Genomic DNA, 19,047 nt, shown 5'->3' with positions numbered 1-19,047 from the left:
AACAACTTCTTATGACAGTGGAGGGAAACCAACATATGTTAAAAAAATTCGTCCTTGTCGGCTGAGTCATCATGCTCGTCCTCCTCCGACCCGTAAGCCAACAAGGGCATTTGTTACGAAGGGGAAGGGGCAGCTTTTCCTTCAAAAAATTGGTTATTAAAACAAAGTCTCTCAAAAAATGGGTTTTTAAAACAAAGTCTCTCAAAAAATGGGTTATTAAAACAAAGTTTCACACCGGCTATATCAAGCTGTTTCGGCGGAAAGTGGAGTCCCCTGTGCCGTCTTGGCTTGCCGTGTCTTTGTCCCCCCAGCCCACTGACGGCGGCTTCTGGGCTGCCTGCTAGAGAGATGCCTTCTGAATCCTCCTCCTCCGGCCCGCTGATGGCGGCTTCTGCGTCGACTGCTGGAGAGATGTCCTCCCGATCCTCCTCCTCCGGTCCGCTGATGGCGCCTTCTGGGTCGAGTCCTAGACGAGAGCCAGGTCCGTCCTGATTGCGTCCAAGGTCCTAGCCGGAGGATTCCCCGCCGCACACTGGCTCCAGTGGTACCAGGTGTCCCCCTTTGCTCCTAGGCGGACGGCATGAGAGGTTCGCCTGGTCACTCTGTAGGGGCCGGAGGACCTGGGGTTGAACCACTTGGGCCTGACGACCTTCAGCCAGACAAACTCCGCTGTGTCGGCCTCGTGCTCCTCCGGTCCCCCTTTGGCGTTAGCAACCTGTGTGGAGAAATCTGATACCCACCCCTCAAGCCTACGCTCAGGGCTCCTGGGCCCCCAGGTGTTTGACCACTACTGCGTAGGCCGCTTGGAGCCTGTTGGTGGGGTGTCTTAACACAACAGCCGTCTGTGAACAGGTTTTCTAGATTAATTGTAGACCTCCTATCTGCCAGTGCAGCTTCAGAATTCTAATACTTGGCCTGTGCCAACAAAATAAAACCCAACATCTTTAGGTGAACTAAATAACATATTCCAATAGCTCTGAATTTCTGACAAGCATCTGTGTTATTCTTAAATGAAATCCTTGAGATCCTATTTAAAATCTAAATATAATATGAACTGCTAATGTTTCTGGTAAAGAAACACACTAATGTTATGGATCCAAAACCAACTAAAATCATGATACTGACAAAGTCAATTATTTCCTGGTGATACTGCTTCTACCTGTCTATTATCAAGCTGAAAAATGAATACAGAAATCCAACATACTGTCATCAAATGTCTTTCTATTATGAATTTAAATTAAATGTATATCCCCATAATGACCTAAACAATAGAGTCTATGGCTTCTACTTCTTTACCAGGCTAGTTACAAGATGTTGTCTAAATTAAATTCTGTCTCATTACATTACTATGTTTTAACTTAACTGTAATATGTTCTTTCTACATTTCAAACCTCAGGTATGCTAATATCTGTTGAAATATTACAAAATTGTTTCATTATCACAGGTCAACTTCTTCAGTATTCTATTCTGGAATTACATCTCTCACAGTAGCCCCTTGGCCACTGATTATGCATCTGTGTTACCTGTTATAATTAAATCAATATTAGAAACATGTCAACATTCACCAAACAGTATATTATCCCTAGATATGGAGCAGGTTAATTCTAAAACTGTCAATCAATGCTCAGATTGAACATCTGAGTTGGGGCGGCAGGGTTCTTCCAGTCCCTAAATGAAAAATCCCACACTCCCCCTTTTTACACATGAACTCATGTGTAACAAAATCCTGTATGGGAAGAAAACCTTCAGGTAACTAGTGGTTATAAGAAAATACCAAACATTATTCACAAATGTACATCCATTATTTTCCACAGTAAACACTCCAGTGAAAATAAGTGTTTATCTCCCTCTTGCAGTCCTAAAAGAAACAGAATCTTTAGATTTTAGTTTGAGCTTCACATCCTGTCAACCGCCACTGCCTGTGGGAATACAATAGAATCAAGTAGATTAGAAACGGGTCACATGTGCGGTTTTCCAATTTTGTGGAATTGTAGGAAACCTCCCGTTGCCCACAGAACCCCAGAATAATGTGTTAGTTCAAAAACATGCTTGGTTAGTCATTGTTTTAAATCATGCAGTTGCACTGATCACAAGCAGACATACATTCACACTCACTCTGTCAGGTTGTAAAGTCTTGGTCAGGTTCTCCCCAGAGTCAGTCATTGACAGTGCTTTTTTCACACTGTCAGTCAGGGTCAAAGGTTATTTGGTCTCAGTCTTTTTGGACTTTGATATTTCAGCATAGGCCAGTATCCTTTGTCTACAAAAATCAGTCATATATGGAGCGCCATCATTTATTACTTCACGATTACCACTTTAATTGTCAGATATCTCTAACTTTTCATTGGGACAGCTGCTTCCCACATTTGCTGAAATTTGTTAGCCAAAAATGTAACTTCCTTATAATACTACTACTGCTGTTTATTGACACCTAATCTATATTAAAATGTCTAATAGATCTATTTCAGAAACTTGTGCATATCATTATCTTCTTGTATCAAAACATTATTAGGATCTGTAAAGCTCTAGCATGTATTTGTTAACTCATTCTATTGCTTTTCCAAAATTGAATTAGCTGTTTTTAATTTTAATTTTATTTTAAACTCTACATTTTGGACGAGAAATAACAGTTATTTCCCCATAAAAAGCTCTCCTGTCGTAATATATGCCACAATGGTGAAACCAATACCTCAAATTGAAATACTATATTTTGTTTAGAACTAGCTTTCCCTTCAACATGACCTATATAAATAAATATTCGTCTGATTTTATTGAGTGGTTACCAAAACTCTCCCTTTAAACTGTAGATGAATACTGTAACCCCTTAAAACACTACCCAATTCTCACATGAATAAAAACTCAAAAAAAATAATTTGTAAACATGATGAAAAGATTGAAGAATCTGTTCTACTCTGTACTCCTAATTCCAAAATACCCACTGCTGAAAGTGTAGTGAATATTTCCATCATGTCTCCCCCTTTATCCCACAGTACCTTCAGTGTGTTTAGGATTATTTTCTCCTTTTACTTTAAAAGTTTCTTCTTTACTGCTATTTTTATTTACCAATTGACTAGTTCATGGGAAATATAACTTGTCTATCATTACTTATTCATCAAATCCGCCTTCTTGACTCTAAAATTACGTTTCAAATAGGAATATTAGAAATGGAACAAATATTCAATCTTCAGAAATGTTCTTAACAAATGTCTATCTAGTGAATAGGCAACATATTTCAAAAATGTCAGATGTCTAAAAAATGTATCCTAAAATCTCCTTAAATATCAAAGTCCAAAGCTAGACCTAAGGTGAACAGTTTTTGTAATGGACCATTTAATCTAAAAACAAAACAAAACTATACTTGTGTTCTTGTTATTTGTTCTTCAAAATGCATTAGTGAATACCTTGTGAAGTATTCACAATATAGCTAACCCTCTCTAGGATATGAAATCCATTCATCTTTAACCAGATACTATTTCCCTATTTATGTTTAGTTCATGATAACAATGGTATAACCACCGCACGTTTTACCCATAGCTAGTTTCTATGTCAAGATTATTATGTGTGACATAATAATCAGATGTCATGTTTGCTAAACAAGGATATTTAAACTCTAATCTTTTCAGTATTCCAGACCATCGTTAAACAATCAGCCTCCTTTCCTAAACACTAAGCATATCGTTCTACACCACCCCCCGGGAAACTCTTGCACAATTATGCTGTAAAATCATTGCATCATTCCTTCAGAGTCTGAACAGTCTGAGACAAGCATGTCTCAAGATCTTTTCATAATGAGAACAGTCAATGATTTGTTGTCCTCAGCAGCTGTAGTCAGTGGCAGGGTCCCCAAAAAGCTAGAACCGGCCCTGGTTAGTTGGCTTCAAGGAAACTCTCTCTGGCATTGGGATGAGGGAAGGAATCACTGGGCAGACACACGTTGTCCTCTGTACAGCAGAAATCCCCCCAACACCGCAGTACCTCTTCACACCACTGTTGCCTTGACAACGAGGCACAAGCAAAATGTCAATACCTCCTCAGAGATGCGTTCTTTGCACAGTTCTTCTGTTTCTATAGTGAGCAACTCTTCACCAACATACTGATTCAGAGTACAACCCAAAGGTGGCGCACAACTATCCAATGCTGCTGTAATCACAGCAAATCAGCTACTAGAGAAAGACTACATTTAAATCTCTCCCGCAACAGGTTACAAAATAAAACGGCTGAGTGTATATGGTCAGGAATGCTGAAACATGTGAATGTTAACACAAACTAACGGTGGCAGTCCACCTATTCTTCATTACTTCAGTTCTAAGTTAATAGGCAAAACAAAGACACCCTCCTTAACCACTATAGATTCATCTCTAATCTTCTTAAATTTGAAACCTAAAAGGTATTAATTCTCCACCGTGATCCATTTCTACATCAAAGTCCATAACAACTGATGATTTATTTCAAAAACATGAAGGATGACAGTTCTCATAAAACACTATTCTCTTTACTCCAGTACTAAGTCGGATGAGCAAAACAAGGAAACTCTCCCTAACCACTATAGATTAATCTTTTATCTACTTGGTTATTCTATTCATTTTCAAATTGTTCACCCAAGTTGTGTTACAAGCATGGTGAGGTTGTAACAGAACACACAAATAACTGTATTTAGCGCTATATTTTTAAAAACAAGTAATCTGATTACAGTTAATGAATATATTTTTGGAACACTTAAAGGAATTATTACAAAATGTAATCTTCATTATTACTAAAGCTGAAACCTAAATAAATCATCACGGAACAGCTTTCTGCCCTTATCACTTAATTGTTTAAATAAAAACTAAAAAGCATTGTGAAAACTCCCACTCTTGAGAACATCTCAACACTTTTCCTGTCTCTCTCTCTTTCCTCTTTTCCTGCAGCTGCTCCTGTCCACAAGCTTCTCGTAAATCACACTGTGACGTAACTGTATCCTACAAAAAATAGAATAGTTTCTTATTTATTTCAATATATCTACTACATCAAATCACACATTGATCTATTCATTTTCAATGTATTCACTCCAACTTCAGATCACTCGATCTTTCACTCCTTATTTTAAACTCACTCAGCAGCCTTCTTTCAGGCAAAGACGAAAGAACAGGCAGACACACTCCGGGCTGCTGCTCTTCGAGAGAAGGGGGGGTAACTTTCACAGACAAGCACACACACCGGCTGCGTTCTCAGCCTTTTCAGGAGAAGGGGGGCTTCTTTCAACAATTGACGACTATGGTATTACCAAAACATTTATCAACATAAAACAAGACCTTTACTAATCAACAATGACAACCAACAGACAGAACAATCAACAAACAGATTTCCGAATGTCCCGTCGGCTCCTATTCCCTGTCTTCCGCTATCATTTTATTGTGAAGGCATCTCTGGTGAATAGCGGCCTGTGGCTTTTATTTTGAAAGGCTGTTCCGGAAATATACTCCGTAATATGAACATTGAGTTTGACTTCTAGAAACACGGAAAGTTACGATAACAATCGTTCTAATGCATTAAATAATGTCATGAAAGAGACAAGGAAGAGAAAAAGCATGTGGAAGTAAGCAATGAACTGAAAATGCCACCAATCCTCTGTTTTAACGTGATGGCGGACATTGAAAACCGAAGCGGGCATACAGCACCCCTGTCATACATACACATTAATAGATTCCTTCTGACTGACAAGCGTTCAAAAACCTTTCTGCTTATCACTTACTACTTTTAGTTTTATTCATAACCTAAAAATACAATTGTGGTGAATAGCTTGCGTTTTCCTACTTTAAACAACCATCAAATGAGAGTCACTATTGTATGATAAATACTACTCCCAAATAACATTTATAATATATATTTCTTACAGTGAGTTCGTTATTTCATGTCTAACAAATTCTCCTTCCATTATGACTTTGTATCTATTATCTGACTAGGTTGATATGTGTTCACTCGTATTTATTAATATACTGGACAATTCTTGTCGTTACTCTTAATGTCCTTATTCTATTTATTTGAATGCCCTGTCCTTAATTCAGACAGATACAACAAAGAATATTGTTATACACCCTGTTCGCCAGCAGAGGGCAGCAGCTGACCACGAATGAACTTCCTCTGTCTGGTGAAGCTCAGCTCTGCACACTTTGTCTCCACTCAACTCTACTTCTGCTCTTTCCTCTCCATTATTACACAGCTTTGATGTAAAAAATCACACAGAGTTTATTCCCTTATACATTCTGTCCGGCTTTTTGTGCGATGTTTATTCCAACAGATAATTTGCAGTTTTTGAGCGCGCTTCGACACCCCTCTTTAGAGATGTGACGCTCACATGGAGTTTAATCCCAAACCACAAAAATCCTTTATCGTCACATTCAGCCTTCCAGATTAACCCCACAGCAAGAGTTTGCGAGATCCGGTCACTTCAAATTGATTTTGAAAGTCGCGTATCTCCTCTTGGAATACCCATTATTAAATTGACTTCAGCTTTTCATTAGCCTACAATCTACAGAGTTTCCCCAGCGAGTCAGCCGTGCAGGACTAGACTACCTCACAGGGTCCTCGCTGGTCCACTTTTTAACCTAAAGTCTACAGAGTTTCCCCAGCGAGTCAGCCGTGCAGGACTAGACTACCTCACGGGGTCCTCGCTGGTCCACTTTTTAACCTAAAGTCTACAGAGTTTTCCCAGCGAGTCAGCCGTGCAGGACTAGACTACCTCACGGGGTCCTCGCTGGTCCACTTTTTAACCTTAAGTCTACAGAGTTTCCCCAGCAAGTCAGCCGTGCCGGACTAGACTACCTCACGGGGTCCTCGCTGGTCCACTTTACTTTCTTTAGTGAGTTAAGGTACGGGACTTAACTAGCCGACTCTTACAAACACCTAATAGTCTTATAACTGTCTTGGTGCCTTAGGTCCGGACTGTTCTACCTGACTCTAAGCACCTTCTACAGCATGTATTGTATTTTTTGTTACCGTGACTAAGAACACTGAGAACGCCGCTGACAACTGTAAAATGTTGTAGCAAAGCCAAATCACAGATTTTGGTAATCAACAGGTATCTGTTTTTACCTTTGTATTATGTAGGACGCCCTGGTGTAGTTGTCAGTGGTGTCCAGGTGTCCTCCCCTGGACTGAATTCCGTCCGCTGGCTGTCGGTAGTCCTAATAGAGACCAGCACTCATCACGTCGGGAGTCACCAAAGTTATTACACACTTTATTGTTCCAATGCAGTAAACAAAGATATCCCCTTGTAAAGTGCCACAGCACGCACAAGCTTGCTGTGAGGAAATGGCCAAGGTCTGGTTTAAGTACCATCATGTTCACATAAGAACGTCTATAAGAGGCCTGTAGTAATATGTGGCTGCAGAGAGTGTGTGTAAGTGAGATCCACAGCAGATGAGATGTTCAAAGCAGAACAATATGAAAGGTGTCTTATGTACAGTAGTTAAAAGTACACACCCTTTTACCCTCCCTCTTCTAAAATGAAGCCAAGCAGCTCCAGCTAGATTTTTAACACAGGGTTAAAGCTTGAGGTATCCATGGGAAGAGGCATTTAATAAAAGATCCATCACTGCATTTTATTTAATGTTATCGAATCATTAAAATAAACATTGATTTGAATCGTAAAGTAATTTGTTTAACCCAGCACTAATATTTAACATTACTGACATTTGTTGACACTAGATGTCAAAAACATATTCCTTCAGCATTTTTTCCACGAGCTCCTTCTCCTGAGCTTTCCTGCTCTGGATCTCTGGCTGACAACAGGTGTTTTGTTATGAGAGCAGCAGAGGTGGTTGAGAGAATATCAGAGAGAGTGTAATGTGAAGCTGCCACAGGCCTGAGGACCAACCCAGAGTGAAGATGTTAACAGTCATTACACTTTATTAAGTTTCTCTTTATCGGTGTGTGTTTATGCTTGTACTCAAACTGCTTTATTATTGACTGCTCAGTAACACAGGCTCTTGTTTACTGTTGAGCTGCTGTGTGTGTGTGTGTGTGTGTGTGTGTGTGTGTGCGTGCGTGCGTGCGCGTGTGTGTGTGTGTGTGCGTGCGTGCGTGCGTGCGTGTGCGTGCGTGTGTGTGTGTGCGTGCGTGCATATGTGCGTGCGTGTGTGCGTGCGTGTGTGTGTGCGTGCGTACGTGTGTGTTTTCAGGTGCAAGATTGTTTTTGTGTCCTGATATTGGCTCAAGCCTGCTTATCGTTAGCTGGTGCCCTAATATTAGATAACAAGAGAAAAGAGAGACAAAGAAAAGCACAACACAGGAACAAACTCAAATTTTTTCACCTTATTGACTGCTCACTTTGATTTTAACAATCCCACACACGTATAGACACATATACTTCTATAACACAACAACTTCAGTTGGGTGCTCATTTCTGTTCTGTCCCCTTCCAATGAACGAACGACAGGTGTGTGCGGGCTTGTTTCGTCTCATGATGTTAAGGGCGTTCTCTCTGTGTCTGGTTGTCCTTCTTGCCTCTCGTCTTTATAAAGAGTGTCCTCTCTCTCTCGGTTCTCCAGACATGCTCACATCATGAGCAGCCTCTGATTGGCTGGCAGGTGTTCATCAGAGCAGGATATCTTAAAGGTCCCATGTCATGCTTTTCCGGTTATTACCCGTCCCCTTGTGTGTTTTTCTGCATGTAAACGGACTGCAGAGTCACAAACCCTCTAAGTACACCTTGTAGCGAGTAAAACTCTAACACAGAGAAGACCTGTCTATGCTGCCCCAAAACGCCTCATTGGAGATTTTTCTTTTTCCATTTTTTTCTTCCTGAGTACAGTGACGTAACAATACCCAGGTCCAAATGGACCAACCCGGGGAGCTCCTCACACACACTCACTCAGCCTTATCTTTTCTCAGCCGCGGCTCCGTGGATCTCCACTCACAGATCGCCACACACTCACGTGTGTGTGCTCAGGCTGAGTTCTGCGGTGTCTCGCTGTCTCGCAAACCCCACGCAGCAACCAGGAAAAGACACCAGTAATCCACCTCACACTGTCCGCTCCTCGAGCCTCAAAGGGCGGGGCAGCGAGCCCCATAACGTCCCGCCAACACGGCACCCAGACCCCACGCAGCATTCTCATCTGTTTGTCATTACTGGTGTCATTTTCTGGTTGCTAACAAACGCTATTGTAACACATAAACACTGATGTTCCGCTGTAACGGTGGTGGACTCATCAGAACAGAGTGGGCGAGCTGGCCAATCAGAGCACTGGGCTCATAGAAAGGGGGGGGCAGGAGCTCCAACAAGCCGTGTAGAACAGAGAGTGAATACACACCCTATACAGAGATGCTGTATGAGAAACCAATGTGAGTTTGGAGAATTGCACAATGTAAATCTATTCTAGTAGACCTCAACAATGGAACTATGATCAGTAGAAATGGCCATGACATGGGACCTTAAAACCTGGCTGCACCACACACTGTAAAAACTGTAATGTTTTACTCTAACTCAATGTATTATGCCATCAAATGTCACATAACTGTATTAGGTTAGTTGAAAGCAATAATACAAATATTAAGTTCAACTTAATATTATTGCTGTCAACTAGTAACACATTCATGGGAAATGTGATAATTAGAGATTGAAAGCTAGAGGGAAAAAGTGAGTTTTGAGAGATTCCTTGAAGGATTCAAGAGTGTTGGCCCTTCGGATGTGACTGTGAAGGGAGTTCCAGACGGGGGAGGGCTGCAGCGAAGGCCCTATCCCCCCAGGTCCAGAGGGAGGGGGGGGGGGGAGTTCCAGAGGAAGGGGGGCTTCTGCGAAGGCCCTGTCACCCCAGGTCCAGAGGGAGGGGTGGGGAGTTCCAGAGGAAGGGGGGCTGCTGCGAAAGCCCTGTCGCACCAGATCCGGAGCTCTGTCCTGATGGGCTGTAGTAGATTATCGTCAGCAGGCCTGAGGCGACGGGTAGGGGTGTGTGGTTCGATGAGGTCACTGATGTAGGGGGGGGGGGGGAGGCAAGATTCTTAATGGCTTTGTATGTGAGAAGTAATCATTTTAAGTCAATCCTGTGTTTGATGGGGAGCCAGTGGAGGTGGTGGAGGGGTGATGTGGTCGGAGCGTGGAGGTGAGCATACGGGCAGCAGAGTTTTCGACATATTGCAGTTTATTGAGGATGTATGCAGGTGAACCATAGAGGATGCTGATGCAGTAATCCAGTCTGGATGTTATGAAGGCATGGATCAGAGTTTCAGCAGCGGTGGATGAGAGGGAGGGTCTGATGCGGACAATGTTCTTTAACTGGAAGAAGGCGGTTTTTGTGACCTGGTTGACGTGAGGGAGGAAAGTGAGAGCGGGGTCTAGGATGGTGCCAAGGCTACGGATGTGATTGGAGGGATTGAAAATGGAACTGGAGTTGGTGTTGAAGGAGGATCTGTCCAAGTGGGAGGATGTAAACATGACATCAGGTGGTGGGACTTGGTCGAATCTCTACTTCACTACTACCGTCATTTTGGTATTATCATTAGCGAGTCAACAGAAAGCAATGATAATGATGAACAAGAGGTAATTTAGAAAATCTAAGAAAGCATGCAGCACATGAGCAGCAGTGAGCCAGGAGCATGTCTCCGGTCAGACAAACACATGAAGCAGTCATCCTTAACTGAAAATACATTAACTGATAGTTGTGCTGAACTGCACTATATGTACATTAAATGCATTAATTAAATATTATGTTGCATTTGGGAATTAGGTAATTAGAAGCCTGCAAAACCATCTGAGGCATTTGGTAAATCCTTTAAAATATGCTTAGCACTTGAGGTTGCCCAGTGAATCCTGCACCAATAAAGTGTTGGAGGATTGGTGTTAATGTGTTGATTGCTTTTTGCTTTGGTTCCCCTCCCAACCAATGAATGATGGAGCCAGTGTGAGAACACCTTCAATGGGTCGCTGACTGTTTTTTAGAGACAGCCTGCCAGCCCTGAATCTCTTCAATGTGCATTTTTGTTGTTACTTCTGCTGACCGGCAGTTTTATGAACTTGATGACTGGGCAAAATGAAACATTCTGTTGTCTGATTAAAGAGCTCTCTGCAGCTAATGGTCTTTGTTGAGGGCAGAACCTCCACCCTGTAATCCCACGTAGGGTTAGACTGGTTCTGATTTATGCGATCTGGCTGATCATTTCGTTCTCTATTTTAATCTCTCATTCAAATAAATAATTTAGGTTTATAATCTTTATCGTTTTGAAACAGCCATAGGTTGTAACAAAATAATGTGTGAAATAAGTGTTCCATCACGTTTGAGTAAATATTGTAAGTATTGGATCAGACTCAGAATCTGCAAATACTTATTTGATTTGGCCAAAAAACCTTGATCTGGTATGTCTACTTTATATATATATATATATATATATATATATATGGTTGTAACAATACCATCATTTAAAATTCCATAAAAGGGAAAATGTTTGACACCTATTGGAACAACTGCAAAAATGTAAAAAGTCCTGTACACAGTATAAAGGATATCAAGCAATACAGTATGTACTTGTTTGCATCTTTAAGAGGTTGAAATACATTGTAGGAACACATTTATCTTCTTCTTGCTCTGTATGAAGCTTGTCTTTTACACTTTCTGACCTCTTTCACTCTTTTCTCTTTATCTGTCATCATCCTTCTCTTTTATGCGTTTCTCTCTCACACACACTTTCTTTTCTCTTACTGCACACAGATCAATAATCCAATTTACACCGTGGGTGTTGACAGGAGCCCTCATCCCTATCTGAGGCACGTCTCAGTGAGAGGAGAGGCCGACAGACAGAGAGAGAGAGAGAGAGAGAGAGAGAGAGAGACAGACAGACAGACGTTGAAATATTCCCACGCTTTCTAAGGCTGGATGCCCTCTGTGGTTAGATTGAGTTCCTCTAGCACAGTGGTTCTCAACCTGTGGTACGCGTACCACTGGTGGTACGCCAGCTCCCGCTAGTGGTAAGTGGAGGAATCTGACATATAACAAATATTAAAACAAAAAAAAATTACATTTTCTTTTTTTCTTTTTTTTTTTACTTAAAGGAGACCTATCATGCTATATTTGAATAATATATTGTAGGGCAATACCTATATAAGGTATATTTATAAGTTTTCTTTTTCAAAATATCAAACAGATCATGCATTTTAGCCATGCCTCATTTCGCTCTATTTTCCTCTCATCAACCCTGTCTTTGGCTGCAGCTGACCACGCCCCCCTGCAAAGGAGGGGGCCGAGTTACGAGCGTCATGTCACCATGCTGTTACCATGCTGTTACCATGCCACGGCAACCTCTCATTCCCCTGATTAGTGGAGAGTTGGCCATATAGGCGGAGCTCCTCGTCACTGACGTCAGACTATTTTCAAATCTGTAACAGTCTTTTTCATTTTTTTTATTGAACCTTTATTTAAACAGATAAAAAGCATTGAGATAAAATCTCAATGCGGGATCTGTATCAGATCCCGTTTTTAGAGATTTTGGGTATGGAGGAAAATAGAGAGGGTTGTGTTTTCTGACACTTGGTGAGTTCCCTGACACAACGGGGACACATATTCATGTATAAAAGACGTACAAAGGTGCATTTGGCCTGATAGGTCCCCTTTAAAGGTGGGGTAGGTAATTTTGGAGAAACCAGCTTGAGTGCGCAAGAATTTGAAAATACGCAACCGGAAAAAATCTGCCACTTCGTTACAGAGCCCCTCCTCCAACACACACAAATGCGCACATGACCAATGAGGGCACAAGATAAGTTTGTGCACAGATGGAAGGCTGACAGGCAGGTAGGCCATCCAGTTATTTTAGCCGGGCCGGCTCAGATGATTGGTCGTGCTTTTTACAGTAGTACGGCTTCCACAGATGACATTTTTTATGTATTGTCAAAACACTTCAGATATTCATTGCTATCGGGATGTTAAGAGCATTCCATGGAATGTAACAAAAAGCGTATCTTGAGCAGGTTTCTCAAACTTACCTACCCCACATTTAACCTTTACACATAACACAGACACATAAAATACAGGACACACAACTAAGTAAACAAAAAGACGAAAAGCAGTCACTACATTGTGCGCATTTGGGGCATTAAGGTACACTATTTATTACTGCAACAGCAGCTGATGGTAAGGACCTCAGACAACTTCAATTTAAAACAGACTATAGGGACAAGTGCCATCAGTTTGAGGATTGATTGAATAACATTAATTACAAAATAAATCGTACTATCAAAATACTACAACGAATGAAAATAAGCTTGAGATCATTGAAACTGTGGTTTAAATTGGTTCTAATAGGCTATTGTTATTTTTAGATTTAGAAACGAAAACCTTTTTTTTTAAATTTCTGGCGTTGCTAATAACGACCATACTACCCTTGAACGATTAGCGAACGTTGCAAGCAAGCTAAAGAAAGAAGAAAGCTGAATGATGTTAAAAACGTGGCTCAAAACGGGAGGTATTCGGAAGAGAGGTACAGAGGAGAATATTACCAGCGAAAGTGAACAAGTGAATGAGGAGGAGGACAGTCATCAACCGAGTACAAGCGTAGGCTCCGCCAGCCACACAAAAGTGATATTCACAGCCGCTTTGATGGAGGAGAGAAGTGACTCAGGAAGAAGGCATTTGCTCAAAGGATGGAAAGAGGTCAAAAGCTGAAAAAGCACACACTTGTCCTTAATTGCTATCTTTTTTCTTATGTTTTTTCTTTTATTTTTTACTTTGCCACCACAGAAATGGCCATAGCAAACATCAGCAGACTGAAGATGAGCTATTAGCCCTTAGGCTCATCTGCTCCTGGAGGCTTCATTATTATTGGAACTGAATTCCCAATAGGACATTTTCTGTTTCGATGTGGGTTGTTGCAGGAAGCCTACATTCACACTTTGGTATAGGTCCAGGAAATGACATGTGTGTACAGTTGACATTTGTTGTGTGAGAATAAGTTATTATTTTGTTCTTTATATTCTCACTTGTGGTGTGTGAGTGAGTGAGTGAGTGAGTGAGAGAGAGAGAGAGAGAGAGAGAGATAGCACAATAAATAATGGTATTATGAATACATTTGCCTCCGAGTCCTGCATGAACTGTGCATAGACTGTATTTTAACATTGGTCATATGGTGGTACTTGGGAGAGCCAACTATTTTCTCAGGTGGTACTTGGTGGAAAAAGGTTGAGAACCACTGCTCAAGCAGATTCCCTTCAAATAATTGTATTTACCATGAGAAGTGAGGAACAAAATCTCTGCCTGCAGGAAAAGTGCGGAATATGAAGAATTTAAAACGCACTTATATATAACACGTGGGCTGGAGTAACTGGCACTAAATCAGAGACACACACTGACAGATAAGTAAGCACCTGCTGAGTTCTATATGCTCTCAATAGAAATGTTGACTACTGATTATCTTAAAGGCTTTTTATCGTAGCCGAATGAATACATCTCTTTCCACCAATCACTTTCTTTAATCATCTGAGGCTGTTTTGTTCCAGTTGAGTGTCTTGGGACATTGAGGCTGAAGAGAAATTGCTGCGTCACTGTGAGGCGCTGCTCTGGCGTGCTCTCTGAGGGCACCACCTCAGTGTTCTGTTAGAAAACATGGTGCTGCTGAAAGTGTCCCGTAAGGTTTCAATGTCAAAGAGGAGGAATTCTGGTCAAATCTCATCTGTGTTTATTGTTGGGTTTAAAAACCATTTGATAGGAAGGCTAAATAATGACATTATCAAGGCATGTAGATTTTTTAAAAATTAGTTATTTTGAAATATAACAAGTCCCCTCATAAGACATGTGCATAATGGAAATATATATATATATAATAAATTGTGCTAACCGGTAATTATGTATGACCAGAGAGATTTACATTTGTTGGACCTCAACAGATATTGGCGGGTGAATACCGGTTAATGGACACATTGATGCATGCGTGTTTGTGTGTGTGTTGCCTTTCTTGGAAGATGAATATTAGTTTCAAAGTGAAACTGTTCAATACACATCATTAAGGTTGATTTGCATTGTTTATACTGCCCCCCTGTGTTCGTTTTTGGTACCTAGGATGTGTGCATGTAATAGGGAATTTCTTCAGTTGACGTCACGACATGCAGCCGACTCCCAGTGCTGCAGAGTACCTTTATTATTACGCTTTTGCTTTGGATATTATTGATCTGTAAGTACCAGAACATTTTCTACAACATATTACACAGGTTATACATTATGTCTCCTCGACGGGGGGGGGGACGGGACGGGACGGGGGGGTGCTAGTAGAATAATTTCAGAAAGAAAAAAGAAAAAGTTGGAGAAACACTGCGCTAGTGGATTGTCAAAGTAAAACATGTCTATGCAAACGTTATTATCAATCATAATGTAAAAAATATATATTATAATTGTTCCATTTTTATTTTGAAATCATCTCGCGACCCCCACTTTGGGAACCCCTGATCTAGCACATGCGGTTTGTGGCTGCGCTCCCCACTTTCATTCTCCTCAGCTTCTTCATACACTGCAGCTTCAGCTGAGGCAGCAGCGGCAGCTTTCTGGCTTTGGATAATGTGGAGACTGGCCTCTAGGTTAGCTTTCTGCTTAATCAATTCTGCTTCCATTTCTGCAAAGGCTAGTTTAGCATGTCCAGCTCTAGCCTTAGCCTGTGCTTTGGTGGCTGAAGACGTTGATGAGTCTTTGCTTGAGTTCCGTGATGACTTTGAAGATACTTTTGAGGACTTTGATTTTGTGTCAAATGCTCTAAGACACTCATGCTTCTCTGTTGGTTGCTCTGTTTCACCACTTGCTTCTTGCTGCATACTAGTGTGACTGTCCTCCTTAAAGGCCATGTAATGCATCTAACACAGGTGTTTTTTAACATGTAGTTTAGATATCACCAGAATAAAAATAAATACAAATGTTTAAAGTTTGGTCATAATTAAATGACATATACGTTAAAAACCGATGTTGGTTCCGAAGTTTGCCGAGTACGCCCCCGATCACTCCCGAACGAGCGGTGACGTCACACGTGGCAAATATTGCCATTTGATAGAATCAGTCCAAATGGCAAGCAACGCGACAACTTCAGACAGCGACAGCGATCATTCAAGCTCAGATTCGGTGGGTTATCTGGATTCAGTTACAGTAGTAGAGAGTGAACCAGCTAGCCTTTCACTTCAAGGCATCTTGCCTTATCAGTACGAGCCTCCTGCCCGGCAATCGAACAACGAGGCAGAAACTTGTGAAAGAGAAGCGGATTCCGCAGCCGGCGAGACTCGAGTCGGCAATACTGAATGGTAAATTCTGTTTTATTTCATTTGACCTGCACTAAATGTCGATCTTAATTTGTCATCTGTTCCTCACACGTCCGGCAGATATTGTTTTTTTTTTATGTTATGTACAATATTCAGGTGTTCATGTCAATGCTGTGAAAGCATTCCCACTGCAGATGAATGTGTATGCTGCAGAGAGATCTGGCAGGTGATGGAACAAATAGACAGTTTGCAACCTACTGACCAGATAGAAGACACCGACGAGAAACCAAGGTGCATTATTAGCCACCCAGGCTTTAGAGAAGGCTGTCTCAGTGTTTGGACACTGAAAATAGCGTATCTTCAGTACAAACAACAACACAGAGCAGTTGATGGCCCACTACACCAGTAAGTAAATATTGATTGACCCAACTGCCTATTGCAGCTTTGCTTTCATATAATACTTTTAGTCGCTACAGATATGGTACACTTTTAAAGATACCATTAAACTCTTTCAAGCAGTCAAAAACAGCTTGGCTTTTATTTGTTCTGTGTATGCAAGTTCAATGTATGCTTGGGAAAAGAAACAACTACACATGTGAGGAAATATATAAGAGGTCTATGATTCTGTCAAGCAGTCATGTACAACCTCATATTTATTTTGTACAAGTAAAATACAAATATCATGTTATAAGCCAATTTGTAACCATTGCTACATAATAGTACTACATAACATTTTATTTTTCTCCAAATATATTTATAATCTGTATACTTTTTTTTCATTCGGAAGTATCGATATACAGCTTATCGACAGTTTGTACGTTGGTGCTGGGGTGTACTCGGCCCAAAAATCAGAGTCCCGCTGCCTGCATGTGCTGTAACCGAGATACGGAAGACTTACCCTGAACCGGGAGGCCGCTATCAGGGATTTCAATGGCCAAATCTGTAATTTCACATAAATCATGCAGCTGAACTGGTTAAAATGGTTTCGCATGATGTAAATAATTTACAAAGTACATCTTTTACAATATTATTTTTCCAAAGAAACATGTAAATATAACAACATTTTCCAAATCACAAGTTTGTAAGATTGTATTAATTTACTGTTTGATAAATAAAAAAGGGTTCTTTTGTTAATTTTTCACTTGTAACATTTGATCTTTATTGCAGTGTACATTAGTCTATTTTGGTATATGTGCGAGCCCACAAATAATTAAAAGTGGTAAAAATAATAAAGATATTCGGACGTAATTCATTTTTGGCCTTACTTATTTCACTTCAACTTTTATATATTTCAGTCACTAGGCAAGTTCACTGTACTCTGGTGACATTTAGCTCAAGCTGGCATAACACCTGTAGTAACTTAATTCTGACCCGAGTTTTGTGCACAATCTTCCAGCACCCATGATCAATGTTTATAGCAATCAGGAAACATTCACAGCTCAAAAGTATTTTTAAATTCTTAGGGCTTTAATTCAGCTTCTCTACTAATGATAGTAATATCTTTAATGCTAATCTGATCAACCAGAAGAAAGTAGAACCTGGATGTTGGAACACTGTGCCTACTGGTTCAGTAGAAGTGCATTGCACGAAATATAGGTCCCGACACCCCACCAACAAGCACAGACATAAACAGCAGAATGTAATGTATTAGGCAATAATATCAGTGATATGAGTGAGTAAAAAAAATCACAACAAAAGAAAAATGTATAATATTGATGGCTGATCACCAGAGGATTCAATAACCAGTTTGACAGTCTGCCAGGTATTATGTTAATACAGTATATAGGCATAGAGATATTGTCAATTTGATTTGAAGTACACTATTATGAAGTATCACCCATAGATACAAGAAAAGTTTTTGTACAAAATTAAAAGGAACTGTTTACACAAGATAAGAACCACACCACAAAAGAAAGCAGGAATATTATTTCAAAGCAAAGATTAAAGATAGTCTAGTAAACACTGTTACTGGTTAATGAACCGACACCTGTGCTGACGCACTGCCTCATCTTTATCGGGGTGGTCCATCTCTGAGGCCAAAGGTTGTGGTTCTTGGTCACGGACTTCTTGGATGGACTCTCTCAAGTCATGTGGCGAGTCAGAATAGGCTTGCAGAAGATCTTCAAGAATGTTTGTTGTGTACTCTAAAAATAATAGAATAGTTTAGCAGGGTCGGAATGCTCATGTGTTACTGTATTGGTAATTTGGTATATTAAAATCTGTCCCCTATCTAAACTTACTATATGTTGCTGGTGTCTTTTCCTTGCGTACTGAATGTTGACCCTTTTTGAACTTTGGGAAACGGATTGTGAAACGCTCTTGGCCCTCTCGAGTCACAGCCTGTAGTCTTGCACTGTTTTCGTTGTAGTGTAGTGCTGCCAAGTAATACCTGAAATAAATATTTAAAACGATTATTTCTTATGTAGACTGAACAATTACAGAAAACATAGAATCAAAGTATCCCTAAAACACAATTAAAAGAAATCCATTTAGTACAAGGCTATCATTAGTTACCTAGCAAGCTGACAGAGCCACATGAATCCTGTATGCTTCGGTGCAAAGCGAATGATTAAACTATGGAATGCTTCCAGAGATGATGTTTGGTATGTACTCGAGATCTTCTTGATGTCCTTAAGTACATGGGGATTGGTCAAGATGTCATTCAGCAGCTCAGCTGGCTTAGATCCTGCAATAAATAGTTTACATTTTTAGGGAAAGAGATTAACACCAGGACTACTGCCTGGGTAGGTGGCTTTCTGATTTGGCAACTAAATGTGACTCTTAATTTTGCCTTTAAATTATTCCAGTATGTGCAAAAACATTTTCTATGTACCTGGTTTAAGCCATTGTTT

The 19,047-nt window shown here is 40.5% G+C and overlaps 1 protein-coding gene and 1 long non-coding RNA gene across 2 annotated transcripts in view; one reads left to right on the top strand and one right to left on the bottom strand.

The window, feature by feature from the left end:
- Window positions 1–19,047, top strand: part of slc8a2b (solute carrier family 8 member 2b) — a 425,653-nt gene that overhangs the window by 77,658 nt on the left and 328,948 nt on the right. The gene's annotated exons all lie outside the window — the stretch shown is intronic.
- Window positions 17,445–18,981, bottom strand: LOC307034665. The gene is made up of 3 exons (XR_013806962.1): window positions 18,710–18,981; window positions 18,436–18,584; window positions 17,445–18,339 (listed from the first exon to the last, which is right to left on the bottom strand). It is a non-coding gene; the product is annotated as an uncharacterized lncRNA (long non-coding RNA).

This window comes from Notothenia rossii (genome assembly GCF_949606895.1).
Source record: "Notothenia rossii genome assembly, chromosome: 4".
NCBI lineage: Eukaryota > Metazoa > Chordata > Actinopteri > Perciformes > Nototheniidae > Notothenia > Notothenia rossii.
The sequence above is the reverse complement of the archived record's forward strand: the minus strand, read 5'-3'. Positions and strand labels throughout refer to the sequence as shown.